This window comes from Rhineura floridana, chromosome 1, assembly GCF_030035675.1.
Source record: "Rhineura floridana isolate rRhiFlo1 chromosome 1, rRhiFlo1.hap2, whole genome shotgun sequence".
In the NCBI taxonomy this organism is placed as follows: domain Eukaryota; kingdom Metazoa; phylum Chordata; class Lepidosauria; order Squamata; family Rhineuridae; genus Rhineura; species Rhineura floridana.
Genome location: NC_084480.1, coordinates 304,046,421 through 304,066,788, shown reverse-complemented (window position 1 = coordinate 304,066,788; position 20,368 = coordinate 304,046,421). Strand labels below are relative to the sequence as shown.

Here is a 20,368-nt window from a genome sequence, read left to right as displayed (position 1 = left end):
GCACGTCACTGCCTCTCAGCCTAACCTACCTCACAGGGTTGCTGTAAGGATAAAATAGAGGGGGAGACCCACATACACCACCTTGAGTTTCTTGGAGAAAACATGGAATATATGTGTAATAGTAAATAAATATACCTGTGCTTCAGATAAGGTGGCTGGGGTTGAACATTCTATGGCTGCCTAGTAACTTCGTGGCAGAAGTGAGATTTCAACCAAGGACTTTCCAATTCATACCTTAGTTTCTTAGCCATTATGCCATCGCAGGTCTCATCTGGGAACTTTATCTGAGAACCCTTATGTGAGCTGAAACACTCTTAGCTCTGATATACAAGGACATTTAACCAACAACTGTTTCACCAATAAATGGATGACATCACTGGGGGGAAAACCCACGGGGAATTTATTATTGCTTTGAAACAAAGGAAACCTGGTGTCTCAAGCTGATTTTAGATATATTTATGTGTTGCTTCATATATCAATAGTTAAGGATTAACAAGAGGGGGAAAGAGTTGTCACAGGGATGTTTGATAGGTCACTTAATCCAAGCTTCCGCAAAGGGGGAAGAGTGCCCATCAAATGCTATTTGGCTAACAATTTAGCAGAACAGATTTATTTATTTATTTATTTATTTAATTTAATTTATATACCGCCCTAAGCCTAACGGCTCTCTGGGCGGTGTACAAAAAAGTAACAGCACAATATATAACTTCAATAAATATAAAAGGCAAAAACCAAAAACAGACAAACAACAACAAAAACCAAACAACACTAGTAAAATACAATTAGGAATACACAGTACAAACAGATTAAAATACACTTTAAAATGCCTGGGAGTATAAAAAGGTTTTCACCTGACGCCGAAAGGATAGCAGCGTTGGCGCAAGGCGCAGCTCATCAGGAAGACTATTCCACAATATATGATATCGCTTGTGAAGTTGGCGAGGAGTTCCTTTGAGTGGCCTTTTAAGTAGGGTTTTCCAACAACTGGATAACTTTTAGTTCATTAATCACTGGCCTTATAATGGACTGAATTGAGCTAAATGAAACTATATATACATATCAACCAAAACCTCAATATGGCTTCCTTCGTGAGATAAGAGGTGTACTACACTTTTGCAGTGTAACCCACAAAACCTACATCTCATTATTAGGAGAAAAGGTCATATTTAATATTTTCTTCTTCCTGCACTCCTTGTCCAGAATAGAAGGTATGGGAAATGTGGGGAACTTTCTCCCAGAGTCACACATGGAACTTGTGAATAAGAAACCCTCTTCATTCATTTTATGTGGAGCAAGAGGAACTTAGGAAGTTGCCTTACACTGAGTAAGGCCACTGGTTTATTCAGCTCACTATTGTCCACACTGACTGTTAGCAGATCTTCAGAGTTTTAGACAGGGACATTCCCAACCCTACCTGGAGATGCTGGGGATTGAACCTGGGACCTTCTGCATGCAAAACAGATGTTCTACCACTGAGGAACAGCTCTTCCCCAGAAAGCATGACCACACTCCTGTGGATCCCACCCCCAACTTCATGCACACTTCTGGGTCTATCCCACTGACATACACACATTTAGCACGTCATCTGCACACCATCTGCAAAGGCACCCCTTCACATTTCACTGAACGTTCTTATATCAAGGTGACCAGGCAAGTGGCGTCAATTGTGTGGTTCCACTCCATCTTCTCCACACTTAGAATATGTATGGAGAACAAGTGAAGAGGGCTAAAGAAGCAGGCCTGCCATGAAGACTGTATGACCCACACTGATACATAACAGATATGTGGATGAGATGGGACTAGAGTAGGCTAGAACATCCTACAGATAGTACTGAAATAAAGTTTTCAGTCCTTATCGTCGTCGTCGTTATGTGCCTTCAATGTTATTTCAACTTATGGCGACCCTATGAATCAGCGACCTCCAACAGCATCTGTTATAAACCACCCTGTTCAGATCTTGTAAGTTCAGGTCTGTGGCTTCCTTTATGGAATCAATCCATCTCTTCTTTGGTCTTTTACTCCCTTCTATTTTGCCCAGCATTACTGTCTTTTCTAGTGAATCATGTCTTCTCATTCTGTGTCCAAAGTATGATAACCTCAGTTTCATCATTTTATCATCTAGTGATAGTTCTGGTTTAATTTGTTCTAACACCGAATTATTTGTCTTTTTCGCAGTCCATGGTATGTGCAAAGCTCTCCTCCAACACCACATTTCAAATGAGAATTTTTCTCTTATCCGCTTTTTTCACTGTCCAACTTTCACATCCATACATAGAGATCATGAGAGAGTAATCTGGAAGGAATCTGGGGCCCTCCAGAGACCAAAGTAAGGAATCTGGGGCCCTCCAGAGGTTGATGAGTTTAACTCCCATCAGCCCCATTCAGCATAGCCAATGGTGAGGGATGCTGGGAGTTGTAGTCCAACAAATAATTGGAGAGTCTCAGGTTCCTTATCTCTGCCTTAAGATTTTGGCCTGATTGCTACCATAAGCTGCCTATGGCTACCCATTTAAACCAGAAGAAGAAGAAGGGAAGAAGGGTGTAGAAATGGAGAGAGGATAATGTCAAGGAGAGTGATAATGTCTACTTCTAGGCACCCAAGTTTTCATGTTTATATAGAGTTCACATTCAAGCTAAATGGAGAGCGTTAGCAAGCCAGGGATGTGTGGCCCCAATGGGAATTGCACTAATGCAACAAGCCATTCCCATGAAGTGTGTCAGTCTCCATCACATGACTTTCATGAGGAATTTGAAAAAAATCCTGTTTACCCAGGCATTTGATGGCTGAAGCGGACTGCTCCTGGCAACTCAAAGATCACTGGAGGAAGACTGTTTTTAACTGTATTTTTAGAATATTTTGTTTTTAGAATGTTTTAACTGTTTTTTAGAACATTTTAATTGTAATTGTATTTGAAATGTTTTAATTGTGATATTAGAATGCTTTAAAATTCTTTTTTTTACCCCTCATTAAATTGTTTGGTTGTCATGTTGGCCATCCTGGGAGGAAGAGCAGGATATACATCCAATAAATAAAATAAAATAGTGGCCAAGGGCCTGATTTACACAATGAATCCATTTAAAAACAGAATGCTCCCCTCATTAAAATATTCCTACAAAATAAAAAGCAAACAATAGCTAACATATGCAGGAGGTAAGTTCTAGCCCAGCCTTTTGGCTCCTGCCGTGTGTGTGGTGTGTTAAGTAATTTTAGATATTGGATTGAATGGTCTAATGGCAACCCCCCCTCCCCTGATGGTATTGTGCATTACTTCATAATGTGCTAATCCAGCCCTGCTGTGCTTGGGGGTGCTTGTGTTTATTCTGCTAAGTGGGCCCTGGACTTCTGCCTAAAAGTCTGCCCTGGTGTCACCACTGGTCCGAAGTGTACAGTCTGTGTGACCACCTTATCATACAACATCCCAGTCTGCATCTGTGTTGCAACTGTTTTTAAAGATGCTTTGTTTTTAATATGTCTTTAGTGTTTTATCGTTTGTTTGATGCCCTGGGCTTCTTCTGGGAGGAAGCTGTGGTGGCTGGTGGCTCTGATGTCAGTGCGGCAGCGGAATCTGCTCCGGGTTTTAATCCGAACTTTCAAGGAGCTTGTCCAAGGTTCTTCAGCACTAAAACCTGGAGCAGATTCCACTGCCTCAGTGACATGGAGCCCCCAGCCCCCACTGGGAGGAAGGTTGGGATATACAGTTAATAAATAAAATAAATAAAACCGCATTGTACACCAGGCCTAAATTGCTCCTTAGGGAGCAGACAGGTGAAAGGAGGAAAGAAAGGGTGCTCATCTCTCCCCCAGGAGTGAGCTCCCCATCTGTTCTTCAGGCCCAGCATCAGCACCCAGTACCCTGGGGCAGCTGGTGGGACTCCAGTGCCCCAGCAGAGACTAACACCACTGATGTCTGCCCTGTGCCCTCCATGAGGGGCCGCTGGGTCTCAAATGTTCATTTTAATTTTCCCATAGTGTGCCCCAATGCAGAGTCACTGTTCCACCATTTTAATTTCCCACAATGCCTCAGAATGATGTTATACTGGAGGCATTGTGGAGGCCAGCAGCTAAGAACGTAGGAGAAACCCACCACAGTGAGCCCCCCTGCTCCAATTTACTAACTTGGCTGGGGATGAAGGGAAGCGGAGCCCAACATCTGGGGGCCCAAAGTTGAAGAAAACTGTGGGACCAACATTTCAGAGCAGCAGCATCTGTACCACAACAGGCGCCATAGAATGAATTAATTTCAGTATGGCAAATGCCCATGTAATATGCAAATTAGGACACATTCCATTTATATCTCGTGTATCAGCTCCACTCCCCACTGCCGACACATGTTCAGCTCTACACTTCTCTTGCTTCCTAGAATCTCACAGATGTGGCAGATAGTGTGAATTTTTAAAAGGGTGTTAAGTAGGCGGTGCCATACTGAAATTAACTAGTACATCAGCAAACTAGAGCAAAAAGAAAAATAAGAAAGAGAAAGAGCTATCTTTCCATGAAATCTTATTTAGGGGTGAACATCTTGCAGACTTAGGTCTGTTGTAATGACTACACTAAGCATCTAATTGATGTTTAGGTAATGGAGCAACTGGAGATCCTGAATAGATGCGTAACACATTAAGTCAGTGGCTGTGTATTGTGCGTAAGTCCATGCCCAGTCCAAAGGTTGACGTGATTTTTAAACAGGCGCCTCCCAAGGGTTGCATTCAGACATCTCACTGACTTTGTAGATGGCCAATAATAAATTCACTCTGTGGCAATTCACTCACATCACCCTAGTAAAGGACTAAAGTGATGCAATACTTGGTCCTCAGACAAATTAAATTCATCAGTACATATATATGATCAGTGTGGAGGGAACAGACAGGGGGGAAAATGGGTCCATAGGAAAAGCCTTGCTGGATTAGCCCAACAAGTCCATGGGCCCATAAAGAGAGCATGAAGACAATAGCCTTCCCTGTTGTTTGTTCCTATAACCTATTGTTCAGATGTGTACTGCATTTGAACCTGGACATAAGAATATAAGCAGAACCCTGTTGGATCAGAATTAACCTGTTCATTACTAGAAGTAGTCTCAAAACTGAGATTGGAATCTTGAACGTTAACCCATTGAAAAAAATCCCTCAATTCATCATTTGTACCTCACCAAATTATAAATATATAATCTATAAATCTTAGCTATGAGATCAAAACTTAGAATTGGGGGAACATCTCTATAATTTAAGACACCAAAGAATGGGTGCCCCGTTGGTCAGACACTTTGTTGAGAAACAACATAAGCCAAATATTATATTCTGGGCCACTGAAATAATTGTGGGTAATGAGAGATTACTTAGTAAGAGAGAGTTATTTTGGATAATCTCTCTAAAAAGTTTGGGACTTCTACGGTTAAATGAAGATTTGGATTTTTCTGAGCTCAAATAAAATAAGAAACAGGGTTTCTACATGGAAATTGGTTGACTGTCTGTTACAATTGTACATGCGAGTTATTCACTGTAAGTACTAGCTGGATCAGAAAAATTCCCAAATGTAGTGATTATACAGCTGAGCTAATCTATATACTCAGTATGAACACTAGCAGCATTTGAGTTTGATTTATATTCAGTGTGGGGCTTTGCTAAAGAATTTTCATTGCTTTTACAGAGCCAAGGAAATATAGCTCCACAGGTCAGGGCAACGTTTGTTTTCCGGGGGAAGGAGTTTTTTAAGATGCTTTGTTATCGTGATTAAAGGTTCTGTTTTATTTTAGCATATATTGTGGTTTTATAACATGTTAGTTCAACATTAGTGAATAGATATGTGTCATTGTAAATCACTGGAAAAATTTTAAATGTTTTTTTTAAATGATTGGTATTGCATGTGGTCTTTAACATTTTTTTTAAAAAAATGTTATGCCTATGTTTATGACCACTGTGTTGTCTCCTCAACACTAATTTGAGTTTGTTTGAATGTTTTTAGCTCCTGAGGAAGGAATATATTCCAAAACACGTTGAGCAACATAAAAAATCTATAACTAGCACCACAGCTTGTCTCTCCTCTTTTTGATGCTGAATGTAAGCCTTTTGGAAGGGATCTTCCTGAGCAGCCCAGCTTGAGTTTAAGCCACTCTGAAAAGGAACATTTTTCCTTTGCAGCAATGCCTTGAATACACGCTGGGTTGTAAGGGAAGAATGGAAAGAATTTGGAGTGCACTTAGGGTTATTCCGCACTTACCTTTTACAGCGGTATAGTTGCTTTTTGATCTAACATTTTAAAGACAGAAATTGGAACTCAGTGTGTATACCTTTGGTCACATGTCACTGTTATTACAGAGTAAGTGCGTTTTTGCCTTTCCACACTAATGGACCAAACTGAGAAAAATTAAGCACCCTCATATTTTCCCAGCCAGTAAATGTCAGAGTTAGGAGCATGCACATGGTGATAGCCTTTTTACAGTTTATCTATATCTAGATGTTTATATCTGTATCTTAGTGTTCCAGAACTCTAACCTTGTGAGAGTACAGGGGATTAGGTAAGATGAGAAGAACCTCTTAGCCATCCCAGAACTCCCATCGCTATTTGCCATTTTCTCTTCAAAACAGCGCCCAGCCCAAACTGACAGCTTGCGCTGATCATAGGGAAGTGGTGCAATATAGATGTCTCCTAAACCACACACCCACCCCCTCCACACAGAATGCAGGATGATGCTCTAAAGCATTCCATAGAAATTAAAATACTGAGGATCTTTCACAAGTGTTTGATTTTTTGCAGTAGAAGAAAAAGTGTTTTCTAAAGAATATCATTCTGGAATAGCAGCTGAATAATGAAAACATTGTATGAAATAATGCCAAAAAAGCAAACACAAAAAACAGTAACTATACCACTATAAAAGCTAAGTGCAAAAATGTCCTTAAAATGTGCTCCCAATTCTTTTCTTTGAAGTTGGGGCACCTGATGCCAGTGCAGGTGGGTGGGCTGACCTGCCTGTCAAAGTGGCCCAAGGGGAGGAGCTCTAGATCCAGTCTGCTGGCCAGACAACTCTATGACAATTTATATTAAACATTATATATTAAAACTGAACAGCCATGGTTTCAAAATGTGTCTGTCTTGCCATTTTATTTGTATTCTGTCTAATAACGAGGGTGAATGCAGTGTCACAAAGTTTGCTGAAACAGCTGAATCATTAACTTCAAAAATAAAATACATTAAGTGAGGAAAATTAGTAATTGCTGATAATTGCTGATAAGGGGAAATCAAAACAATTTAGCCTTGCAGTTATGAGAGAGGTGTCGTTAGTCAGATGGGATCTTAAAATGAAATAAGTACTAAAGAGACTATGCAAAAGGATCAGATGGAGAAAAATGTTTCACAACACATCCAACGCACAAAGGTTTCTGATGGGAATGGATGGTTGGGAGATGCTTAAGTCTTAACTCTATTGCATTACCTCTGTAGAAATCCTTTGAAACAGGGAGCCAGATGCTTCATCTCAATGGCACTCTCAACTGAAGCACCTCAGGTTTCTCATGGCAGGGAACAAGCCATCAATGCACTGTACTGGCAATGCCCTCCACTCATTTCTTCACACCAGGTAATGAATTTGCAGATTCTGATTGGGAAAGAATCATACTGATGCATATCATCAGCATGTTAATAGGGCTTCTATTCTGTTGTACAGCATTAATCTTAAATCAAGAGATGGCAAACATATTGAGCAACAAGTGAGATAGGATATGGCCTTGAGGGCTGCTGTATTTCAAAATCCTTGTTGACTATGTGCAATTGCCCTTCATCACCACTGGAGATCCTCCTTCCAGGTATGGATGGATATTGAAACACCTTCATTTACCAAAATAGCTACCTACAGCCATGCTGTGCTGGAGATCTTTCAGCTTCATAAAAATGGTCGGCAGACCTCAGGTGTTATGGCAACCAATACCTGACAATAGTTGCTGGCCAACATTGTAATTTCCAAAACAGCAAAAACAGAACATTCTTGGAATCTGCAAGTCAAATGACTGGTAGGGATTTATAGGACTAAAAGCAGAACACAGCAATCTGGCAAAGATGGGCATAAATTCAAATGGAAGCCAAAGGTAATGGCATGAGCTCATGTTCCTATGACTATAGAGGACACATGGAAAAGCCAGCCCTTTCCCATTGCTACAGCTTATGGAAAGGGGGTGTGGTCTGTCCAACCACTGGCATGTTGAGAGCATGGGCAGGATTTGCGTTTGCAAAACCAGCCAAATGTAGGTTAGCAGTAAGTCACCAAAAGTGAAACCTGGACAGAATGGTACACATACTGATTGTTTTCCTCTGTAATGTTTCTTCGTCTCTCATAATCCTAGAATTTAGTCACCCAAAAAAGCTAATTGGCAGTGTGTTCAGGGCAGAAAAAAAGGTCATATTCACAAAACTCAGACTTATAGGATTCCCTACGACATTGCGATGATGACCAGAAGCTTCAACGGCTTTTGACAAGGATTAGAGAGGTTAATGGAGGATAGTCCTATTAACAACTATTACCCAGGAACGCAAAGTAGAACCTCCATATGCAAGAGACAGTATGCACCTCAATATCAAATGTTTGGGGATAAACAAGGAAAAGCCACCACCTTCCTGCCCTCCTTATGAGCTTCTAAAGGCATCTACATGGCTTACATTGTAAACAGAATACGGAATTCAATCGTTTTTACAAACTTGGGCCCCTAGATGATGTTGAGCTCCAATTCCCACAAGCCCCAGGCAGTATGGCCAATGGTCCAGGAAGATGGAAATTGTTCTCCAGGAATATCTAGGGAATCCAAGGTTGGGAAAGTCTGCCAGGAGAGATTTTGGTCCAATCCAGCAAGGCAATTGTTAAGTTCTTCTCACTACCACCTTGTCATGAGCCAATGCAATAAAGATGGTCAAAGCTCAATATATTGGGGGATAAAAAAGAAGAAATACCATTAATTTGAATAAAGTAACATGTTATTTAAGATAAAAGAATGGGCGACAAAATAAATATATAGAAAATTGGGCAATTTTTATTATTTTCTGGAATCAGATGCATCAGGAGAATAAGTATCCATACAAATTATTTTCTTTGCTTTGCTTTATCTAATACATGCAATTTGTATATATTCTTGATAATATATATTACATATGAGACTTTCCTCTTCTCCCAGGCATGTTAGCATGTGATTTTAAATTGTGTTTTTAAATTGTTTTGTATGTTTTAAAATGTGTACATTTGTTTTTAATGTTTTTAATTGCTGTAAACTGCCCAGAGAGCTTTGGCTATGTAATAAATAATAAATAAAATAAATAAATATAGATATATTATTAGTAATGCCTTTTTGTTATACATATATATAAGCTGTAAGGGAAGTATCTTTGTAAAAAGCTTTTTTCCCTTCTTTCTTCTTTTTTATCTTTTAATATTTCTTTGTAATTTTTTCTTTAATAAAGATTATTATTGTTATTATTATTATTAGAAGAAGAAAGCGACCCCACCCCAACAGCAGAAAACCATACAGCTCATTTAAACAAAGGCTGTGTACACACCATATATTTAAAGCCCATATCCCACCCCCTCAAAAAGAATCCTCTGTGTGTGTGTGTGTGTTTGCGTGCTTTAAAAGTATGTTGTGTACACAGCCAAAGTACTTTACTGTGAAGATTCTCTGCCTCTCTTCTCTACTCCGTGGAAATGTTACCTACAAAGCTGCCATACTGAGTCTGCTTTTCGTTTGTGAAAATGAAAGCTGGGATTCTGGTCCAATTTGGGAGGGGTGTGCACCTGCTGCCTTCTCCCACTTCCCCTGGACTTGCTACGTCCTCCCCATAGCAAGACAGCTAACCTTCTGAAGAGGTCCACAGAAACAGGGTCTCCCTATTCTATGGCAGTTGAATAAGAATTCTCTTATTTTGCTTGGGATTCCTACTGTGGAGAGAGATCCTTGTATCTGATGTTTCACAGGGTGCTAATGTGCCAGCTGCTGTGAGCAATGAGAAAGAGCTTCAGGCTGTGTGAATATTTTACATGTCATCCCTGAGAAACACAGGGAAAGCCAAGAAACAGCTTGTCCTCAGGGTGAGGAGATGCTAGGGACAAATTTGGCACCTAGTGTTTCTCACCTGTCTGTTTCCAAAGTAGACTTGGTAGGGCTGCACCACCCAGGAAGGTGTCCATCTTGAAAGTGGAGCAACATCAAAACTGGACTGCGAGATTCAAAGCATTACCACCAAGCACATGGTAATTGCAGAATTGCAAAGGATGAGCAGAGATTACCATTTGGCAAACAGTAACATATCATGGACTCCATCTACCCACTTGGGAATCTGGTCTGCCATCTTGCCAAGTGGTTAGGAGAATGTTGCCACATGTCTACACCTGATCAAAAGCAGGAATGGGGGGGGGACTCATCACATCACAGAGCAATACACAGACGATGAGCCTGCCAAGTTGTTACATGCTGTAAATCGCCACTTCATAAATAGTTTGTTTGAAGCTACATTCCTAAACACACATACTTACTTGGAAGTAAGTCCATTTGAAAACAGTGGGACTTATTTTCAACTAAACATGCATGTGATCATCAATGTTGAACCAGGGGATATGGATTCAAATTCCTGGTCTGCCACTAAGTTCATTCAGTGACTTTGGTCTATTCACTTTCAGCCTAATCTACCTCATTGGGTTGTTGTGAAGATAAAATAGGATAACCCCATGTATACTGCTTTGCCCTCCTTAAGGGAAGAACTAAGAGAGAGAATGTTTTACACATGTTACATTTTAGATGTGCATCTGTTTCAAGAGTTGGTGTCTCATACAAATATACGCATTGGGGATCCAGAATTGGCTGTGGCTCCAAAAGTGTGGCAAATCCAGGTTTGCTAACACATGATGTGTAAAATGGCCCATAGTGGCATAATAGTCTAACAACAACTGAAAGGCCACAGGGCCACTGATCTTCTAACAACCACCTTGTCATTTAGATTATCACAAATTATGGCAGTGAGCCTCAGACTCGGATTTAAGACGATAGTGAAGCCACAATTTTCCCAAGTCCAGACGTAACAAGGAACCGTTATTTACGGAGAAGTGAAGCCGTAAACTTTCATTCTCTTTCTCTCCCACATGAAGGAAGAGAAGAGGGAGTGTACAAGCCCATAGCTCATTTGCAATTATTTTCTAAACCATGGCTTAGAGAGGATCATCTCAACACGGCCTCTGTGTTAAGTACAGTTAACTAGGCTTTAGCCTACGGCCATACTACCCTAAACTCGCCCGATCTTGTCTGATCTCGGAAGCTAAGCAGGGTCAGGTCTGGTTAGTACTTGGATGGGAGACCGCCTGGGAATCCCAGCTGCTGTAGGCTTAGAGGAAGGCAATGGTAAACCACCTCTGAATACCTCTTACCATGAAAACCCTATGAATTCATCAACTTGGTATATAACAACAACAATAACTAGGCTTTCCCAAAGAATTACCACCACTTCTGCTCAGAATCAGAAACCACTTCAAATGTTAATATATTAACTTTGCTTTCTGGGGTGGAATTCAGTACTTTATGTATTGATGTAAGTGTGTAGACTTCATTATTGCAAGGGAGAGTTCTGACTGGGCCATGATCTCCTCTTACTTAGAGGGGCTTTCAGTGTGCATGTCAGCACATGCATAAGAGTCCTTTCTCATGTGCACCAACCATGTGGGGTGGGGGTGGTAGAGGCCACCAGGCTCGCAAGGGACAGTTCCCTACCGAGTCAGAGCATTGGTGCATCTAGCAGAATATGTCCATTCTGACTGGCAGTAGGGTCTCAAGCAGAGAGGTCTTTCTGGGCTCTGCTGTCTGTAGGGAACTGAGGCTATGACCTTCTACATGCAAAGAATGTTCTTTACTACTGAGCTATAGCTGCTTCCCAGGAACAATACACACTGTAGTTTATCAAGTCAATTAACCAAAGGTGATTCAGTAGAGCAGTCTTCTGCGACCTGGTACTGTCCAGATGTTCTGGACTACAACTCCTATCAGCCTCAGCCAACATGGCCGGTAGCCAGGGATGATGGGAGTTCAAAACATCCAGACAACACCAGGCTGTAGAAGGCTGCAGAAGAAACTTGTCAGAGTCTTCTAAAACATCCTAATAACAAAGAGCACCAAGTAAGCTAGAGGTAGTAGCAATAAGATATATTTATTTAATTAATTAATTTTATTTTATTATACTCGTATACCGCCCCATAGCCGAAGCTCTCTGGGCAGTTTACAGTACCTAAAAACATTAAAACAAATACAATTTAAAACAGATCTTATAAAAACAATTTAAAACACAATTAAAAAATTTAAACAGTGTAAAACACATGCTAAAATGCCTGGGAGAAGAGGAAAGTCTTGACATGGCGCCGAAAAGATAACAGTGTTGGCGCCAGGCACACCTCGTCAGAAGGATCATTCCATAATTTGGGGGCCACCACTGCGAAGGCCCTCTCCCATGTTGCCACCCTCTGAGATTCCCTTGGAGTAGGCACCCAGAGGAGGGCCTTTGATCTTGAACGTAGTGTACAGGTGGGTTTGTATCGGGAGAGGCGTTCAATCAGGTATTGTGGTCCCAAGCCATGTAAGGCTTTATAGGTCAAAACCAGCACCCTGAATCGAGCTCGGACACATGCAGGCAGCCAATGCAAGCGGGCCAGAATCGGTTTTATATGTTCGGACCGTCTGGTCCCTGTTACCAATCTGGCCGCTGCATTTTGCACAAGCTGCAGTTTCCGAACCGTCTTCAAAGGCAGCCCCACGTAGAGTGCATTGCAGTACTCTAATTTGGAGGTTACCAGAGCATGGACAACTGAAGCCAGGTTATCCCTGTCCAGATAGGGACGTGGATTGGGCCACCAACCGAAGTTGGTAGAAGGCGCTCTGTGCCACCGAGGCTACCTGAGCCTCAAGTGACAGAGATGATTCTAGGAGAACCCCCAAGCTACGAACCTGCTCTTTCAGGGGGAGTGCAACCTCATCCAGGACAGGTTGGACATCCACCATCTGGTCAGAACCAGTATATCTTATTATACATATTCCTTATTTATTATACATATTCCTTACCTCCTGTCACCTAACAAGTTTCAGTTTTTACAATGCCATAAAAATACTTCCTCAATTGCTCAACTGTAAGGACATTTACTTTGCTACTTATCTGTTTATGCTGTGGCTTTTGTTTAGTTAACAATATACAAGGCCTACACGATTCATACAACAGGGAGAAAGTGCTAACAATGATATATTGAATACTCTATTACCATGTCAAGAGCTGGACTTCAACCACTTATCCCCTCCCCCCCTTTTTAAATCACAGAAAGATAACATTTCACACAGGAATATTTATGAGCTGGAACGTTGTCCACGTGATCTGTGAGGCCCTTTAAATCTTACCAAAGCTGCATAGGAGCCACTTTTAAGTTCATGGCACAGGGTAATCTTTAAATGCGCCAGCCACGTGGACAGGGGAGAATTGTGTGAGTCCTGACAATTAATTCATCAGATAGCATGGGAAACAACCATGGAATCAACCCCACCCATATGGGTCATTGAAGCATTTCTCTACTGACACGGAAGCCTTTCATGGAAAATCAGCTCCCACGTGACTAGGCTAATGTTTAAAGGACCCTTGCATAAGGGGAAAAGATGCAAGCAATTCTACCAGTCATTGTCAGTGTTTGTTGTCACTGTGGTAGCATGTGTATTGGAGCAAGATCTGGGCTCTTTTTAAAGCTCTTGAGGGCTGAACCACATACGGTTACGCTAGTAGTGCCTCCCACAGTCAACATGTCAAATGAGAAGTCCCTAAATTATAGAATCATAGAACAGTAGAGTTGGAAGGGGCCGATAAGGCCATCAGGTCCGACCCCCTGCTCAATGCAGGTATCCAAATTAAAGGATACCCCACAGGTGGCTGTCCAGCTGCCTCATGAAGGCCTCCAGTGATGGAGAGCCCACCACCTCCCTAGGGAACTGGTTCCATTGTTATATCGCTCTAACAAGATATTTTTCCCAATGTTCAATTGAAATCTGTCTTCCCGCAACTTGAGCTCATTATTTTGTGTCCTGCACTTGGGATGATTGAGAAGAGATCCTGGCCCTCCTCTGTGTGGCAACCTTTCAAGTACTTGAACAATGCTATCATATCTCCCCTCAGTCTTCTTTTCTCAAGGCTAAACATGCCTAGTTCTTTCAGTCTCTCTTCACATGGCTTTGTTTCCAGTTCTCTGATCATCTTTGTTGACCTCCTCTGAACCCATTCCAGCTTGTCTGCATCCTTCTTAAAGTGCAATGCCCAGAACTGGACGCAGGACTCAAGATGAGGCCTAACCAGAGCCAAATAGAGGGGAACTAGTGCTTCACGTGATTCAGAAACTATACTTCTGTTAATGCAGCCTAAAATAGCATTTGCCTTTTTTGCAGCCATATTGTGCTGTTGGCTCCAAGCACAAGCTACCCAACATTCAAAAGCATCAAGCAAATACACAAGCCCCTAGTCATAGGCAGCTGCCACTGGATGATAAATGGGGTTCTTTACAGTGCTCAGTAATATACACAAAACGAGCACTGGCATGGGGTCACTTTTGAAAGTCTCTCTGTGACGACTAAGAAAACAACAGCAAATCCTGCAGCAGGGGTGAAGATCCTCAGTCCTGGGGGCCAAATTCAGCCTTCCAGGCCTCTCCATCTGGCCCTCAGAATACTCCCCAGGCCATGTCCCTCATTGTCCCTGCTCTTCATTCCAAGAGTTTTGCTTGGCTGGAATGTGTCCTTGAACTGTGATAATGCACCTTGCTTACCCAGATGGAGGATAGAGGGGGGTGTATGAGTGTGTGTAGAAACCAGCTTATTGTAAAAAAATTACATTTGTTGCTCCACTCATGTTTGACTCTGGCCCTGCCTATCACTGGCATGTGGCCCTTGGAGGGCTGCTGAGAAGGGAATGTGGCCCTCAGACCAAAAAAAGTTCCCCTCTCCATCCTATAGTAAACACACATGTAGGACTTTGAAAGCCCACATTGGAACACCTAAACAGATACGTATTTAAATATATATCTCATGGAGCTTCAAAAGAAAGGCAGGAGAAGACGACAGAGCAGAGTGCTTGAACAAAACCACTTCTGAAGTGGTTACACAATGGAAAGAGGAAGATCCGCTCATCCCTACTAAATACTTGGGGACATGTGCAGAGACCTGTGACCACAGCACGACAAGCACATAATCCAGTCCGTATTTATGGATTCATGGTTGTCTCTTTCACCTCGTATAAATAAGGGAAAAACCAGCATGGCCCCAGCACACATCAGACTGTCACGTAAAGTGTGAATCTGACTTCAGAATTTTAGATATCACAAGAAAAAGCATCTTTCCAGTTTTCATGAACGTGCAAGTAACAAGTAAAAAGGTGGTGCAAGTGCAAGGCCTTCATTTTAGGAGCAATCTGGCAAGTAAATCCAAGCATCCCACCGGCCTCACTTCAGACCTTTAAGCACCTTTCAGGGATTTCAAGGAAACAACTCAGGGCTCTTCCATAATGAAGTATAGCAAGTGTGTGTATGTGTGTGTGTGTGTGGGTTGTTGGTACTTTATGCCTGTGGCAGAGAAAGTCATGGTTGGCCCATGAGATATATTTTCATTGCTGGGTTCACAAAGTATGTTTGTGTTTGACTGTTGTAAAAGTTTAGATCTCTTAAAAGCCTACAATTTATGGCTAAAGCCATTCAGTAAAGGAAAAGGGGAAAAAAACAGATAACCTTTGTAACATGTGAACAGAAAGTATTAGAGAATAGATATTGCATGACGTATATCAGAAATGGCTAAAGTTCATCTGCTGAAAAAAGGGTGAATAAACCATCCCAAAGGGCCACAGACCCAACAGTCTTGTCACCACAACCACTCTGTTCCTTCCTTCCTTTTTATTCCCTAGGGATGGGGGAGAAATTCGATTCAGTTTGCATTTAAAGGCAAACTTGCCAAATTGCATATACTAGGGTAAAGTGTGTATATAATTGTATTTGGGGATATTGCATTGCAAAAATGTGTATAGTAGAAGAAATTTGCACAAAAAATGCTGACAAATTTTCATGAGTCGTTTTTTTTAAAATCACAAACTGGTGTGGAAATGTGGAGAACTGACTTAAGATTTGGAATAACGAGAAAGTGAAACTGAAATTGACATAAACTGCCCATCCTTATTATTCCCTTCTATTTCTTCTTCACCCAACAAGTTCTCACACTGCCTTGCTCCCTGCTTCTCTGTGGTATAGACCAGGTTGAAGCTGTAGCTGTCACTTTGACACCCCTCCTCCTCAAATTCTTTTAAAAGCCTGATTCACACAAATAATCATGTTCATGGTGGCGGATTGAAATCTTCACTCAGATGGAAGCCGCTTCATGTGGTGAGACATCCACTGCTCTTCATGTGAATCTGCCACTTAAATATCCTTTAAAAAATTATTTTTTCTCAATTCATATGCAAGACAGAGAGAGAGAGAGAGAGAGAGAGAGAGAGAGAGACAACCAGGGTGTAGCTAAAAGCAGACAGCCCAACTACTCACCGTTTTTTGGATACAAAATGCCAAAAATGGATCCCCAATTCAGCAATTATTTTTTGGCACTCATTGCAAAAATGTTCATTTACACTGCCCTCATTCTCAGTTGCATCCACTGGCTCCCAGTGATACCATCAAGCAGCCAATTCTGACTGGCTCTGTAGTATTACAATGTGGTCCTACTGATTGTGTGATCCCCTGACTGGGCTTGACCAGATATCAGCACTGTTGAGCACTTGCTGAGGCTTATGCCCTTATGGGGGGGGGGCACAGCCAAATTCAGGAACCTCCTGGCCCTGCTCCTCCTTGCTCACACTGGCTTTTCACACACAGCCCTCCAAGCAAGTAAGGAGAAGGAACCTGAGGAGCTGCTGCCAGTCCGTGCACACAGTACTAAGCTAGATGGACCTATGGTTTGACTTAGTATAAGTCAGCTTCCTATGTTTTTTTGGTTCTCTCTCTCTCTGTGTATTGCAGATTGTGCCCAGAACAGCAAAAGTAGTGAGGCACTGGGCCCACTCAGGAAGGGGGCTCATTGTGATATCTTTCCCATGAGCCCCCTAAATGTGGAAGCAATGCTGGGCTGAACCAATCCAGGAGCAAGTGGCATCCAGGGAGAGAAAATGACACTGCTGACTGTTCTATTGGCGCTCTGAAAACAAGCCAGAAACCAGGCTCTTTCCCAGTACAACTCTATGTTCCCCCAAGTTCAATGGGACTTAGCAAGAGTGCTTAGGACTGTCACTATAATTCAACTCTTTTGTCAAGCGCCCCATTTCCCAGTAGTTCTCACTGAAAGGTCAGATAAGGTAAAGCAAGCCATGGCCAATGCTGTCAGGCAAGATAACAGTTATTTAGTTGGCTGGATGTGAGATCAGTTTCGTTGCAACCACCCTCCTCATTTACATCTATGCAAGGGAGAGGACAATACGGCCCTTTGAGTCTGCGTGAGATATTCATACCATCTCCCTCCTCCACAGCTACAACTGTACAACACCTACTAAGGCTATCAGATATGCATCCCAATTTAAGATTTCAAGCCACAGCTAAATGCTTCCATTGTTGCTGAAAAATAAGCATACACACAAAGTTTCAGAAGTCAAATTAAATGTATCCCTAGACGTCCTTCTGTGCAATAGTAAGAGGGGAAACAGAACTTTTCCCAGGACAAAAAAAAAACCCATCACTTATTTAGAAAAAGGAAGTAGTGTTTTTGTGGGGTGGGGTGTGGCATAAGGGGAAATAATTCTGGATATTGCTGTCCTCATCCTTTCTAATGGCCAACATCTAGACAGCCAGGCTGTATGCTCTTTTTGCTTAAAAAGAAAATAAAAATTATGCATGTGAGGAATCCAATTTCTGAACCAACAAAAGCCAAATTCAGCGGGCCACATAAACAACCTAGAAGTGCAAAATATTACCTTATTTTACAAAATATGTTTCATAATTTATGTTCATCATTTATTCTAATTTTGCCCATCACCAGGATGAAGGCAAGAAGGATGAGGTAGCCAATATTGTGCTCTCCAGATTACGTTGGATTACAACTCCCATCAGTCCCAGACAGATTTGGCCGATAGTCAGAGATGATGGGAGTTGTAGTCCAGCAACATCTGGAAGGCAACACATTGGTTGCCCATGTTCTAGACCAGCCTTTCCCAACCAGTGTGCCTCCAGATGTTGTTGGACCACAACTCCCATCTTTCCTGACCATTGGCAATGCTGGCTGAGGCTGATGGGAGTTGTGGTCCAACAACATCTGGAGGCACACTGGTTGGGAAAGGCTGGTCTAGACCCTGAAGTCCACAATTCGTGCTGCCCCAGGCTCATTTTTTGCTGCCCTGGGCTCCTTCTGGGAGGAAGGGCGGGATATAAATAATAAATAAATTCTTGGAACTCTTTATTTATCTATCTCAAAATCTGACTTTCAAGATTTCAGCAAGTATTGACACAGACACAGACACTTCTTCATAATCATAAGGGCTAGATGATTATTTTTTTATATAAAAAGTGATATTATCAGGAAGCAAATTTCTGAGGTCGATACCACATTTGGTGTTTTCCTGTGACTGCTGCAGAATCACAACACCCACCCCTGTATATAGCCCACAGATACTTGAAAATTGCAGAAATCTGTTTTCCATTTGTTAAACTTTCCCCTAACATGCTAGCTTTCTGCATGTAGGAATTTTCTCCTCAAAATGAGGTCATTCGGTCAGATAATTCCCCACCTACACTCTGAAGTATGGGAGTTAGAGTCCATTATTTTCATGCAGAAGACCGCAAGTTCAATCCCTAGCGTCTCCAGTTAAAAGAATGGGGTAGCAGTTTATGGGAAAATCTTCTGCATGGGACCTGAAGAGCCTCTGCCAGTCAGAATAGACAATAGTGAACTAGGTAGACCAATGGTCTGACTCAGTTAAGACCTCTTCCCATGAAGAGCTACCACCTGTTTTCCTGACATACAGGCAAACCTCTTACCTTCCATTCTTACAGTAGACGCCTGCTCAAAGACATGGTTTATATAGCAAGCTATGCTATTTTATTCCAAGCTAAGCTTTATGTTGCATGTGGGCAACCTGTGACCCAGGGCCATCGGAGCATTTCAGTGAGGGGGGGTCATATGACTTCCCAAACTGCCCCCAACAGAGAATCCCTCCCAGCCAAATTTTGCAGAATTCCCCTCCCCAAGTCAATGTGCTGCCCTCCACATCTAAACTTTGCCTCCCCCCCATCAAACCCACAGTTGTTTGGTGAACTAGGGGGAAGCACAATTATGACGGGGAGGACAGCACACGCGGAACAGAGAATTAACCCTCCCTTCTCCGCACATGTCCTTTTCACAAATCTGAATGTGTGTATGAATGGTCCCACCTACCAGCAGCTCAGGGCCCGCCTTCAGCTGGCTCTGGCTCTGCCCACTGACATGTGGTCCTCACCACCTAATGTGGCCTTCGGAGGCAAAACCCACTCCTGCTCTATATGTTGGCCATAAGATGGGAACGAGCTGGAAGGGCGAGGCTCTGACCCTGTCACCACATGCAAGAAATACCTTTTCATTCTCTCAGACTTTTAATCTATCATGGGATTAAAAAAGAAGAAGTTTTTCTTACCTTGCTACTTATTGACTGGTCGATCATTACTGTTGCTGTTATTGCGTTAATTTATTTTATAAGCTGCCCTGGAAATATTTCTACATTGAATGGTGGGATATAAACCGATAAAAATAAGATTTAAAAAATTATATATATACTGTATACATGTGAGAGATGAGAGTGCCCCACATTGTCCAAAATTTTCTACAAGGTCTCATCTGTGATCTACACCAGTAGATTCCCAGCATTCATGGATAAACAACTTTGTCTTCTTCCTCTTCTTCTAGATTCTAGTGTAGCTCCATATAATGGGAGACAAACAGATAAAGAGAGTGTGGAGAACAGATTTGCCAAAGCTCACTTCATGAGCTCCTGCTACCCTCAAGCACAGTATTTGATCAAGGTTTGAAGGAGTAGAACAGATAGCCACCCACTCTGCAGGTAGGAACGTTGGACAATTCCAATGAAAACAAAAGCAGGAGTGGAAATTGCTGATGTTTGCTTATTCGTCCCATATCCAGAATGGAAATCAATCCAGTGAATATGATTGGTATTTGCTGCTGCTGTTTCTTTCAGTCCGCAAACAATAAGTACTTGATTACATTTCCACCCCCATGTGTTTTCTTTACATCGAAATAAATGGGGTATACTAATGTAATGAAATTAATTTAGCAAAGTATGTTAAGTTACGTAATTTCACCACAGTGGATAGTGAGACAAATA

General features: G+C 41.9%; 1 protein-coding gene and 1 non-coding gene across 2 annotated transcripts in view; one reads left to right on the top strand and one right to left on the bottom strand.

Annotated features, from left to right (window-relative positions):
• Positions 1-20,368, bottom strand: part of NSMCE2 (NSE2 (MMS21) homolog, SMC5-SMC6 complex SUMO ligase) — a 318,295-nt gene that overhangs the window by 74,865 nt on the left and 223,062 nt on the right. The gene's annotated exons all lie outside the window — the stretch shown is intronic.
• LOC133375937 (5S ribosomal RNA) lies at positions 11,228-11,346 on the top strand. The gene has a single exon (XR_009760348.1). It is a non-coding gene; the product is annotated as a 5S ribosomal RNA (ribosomal RNA).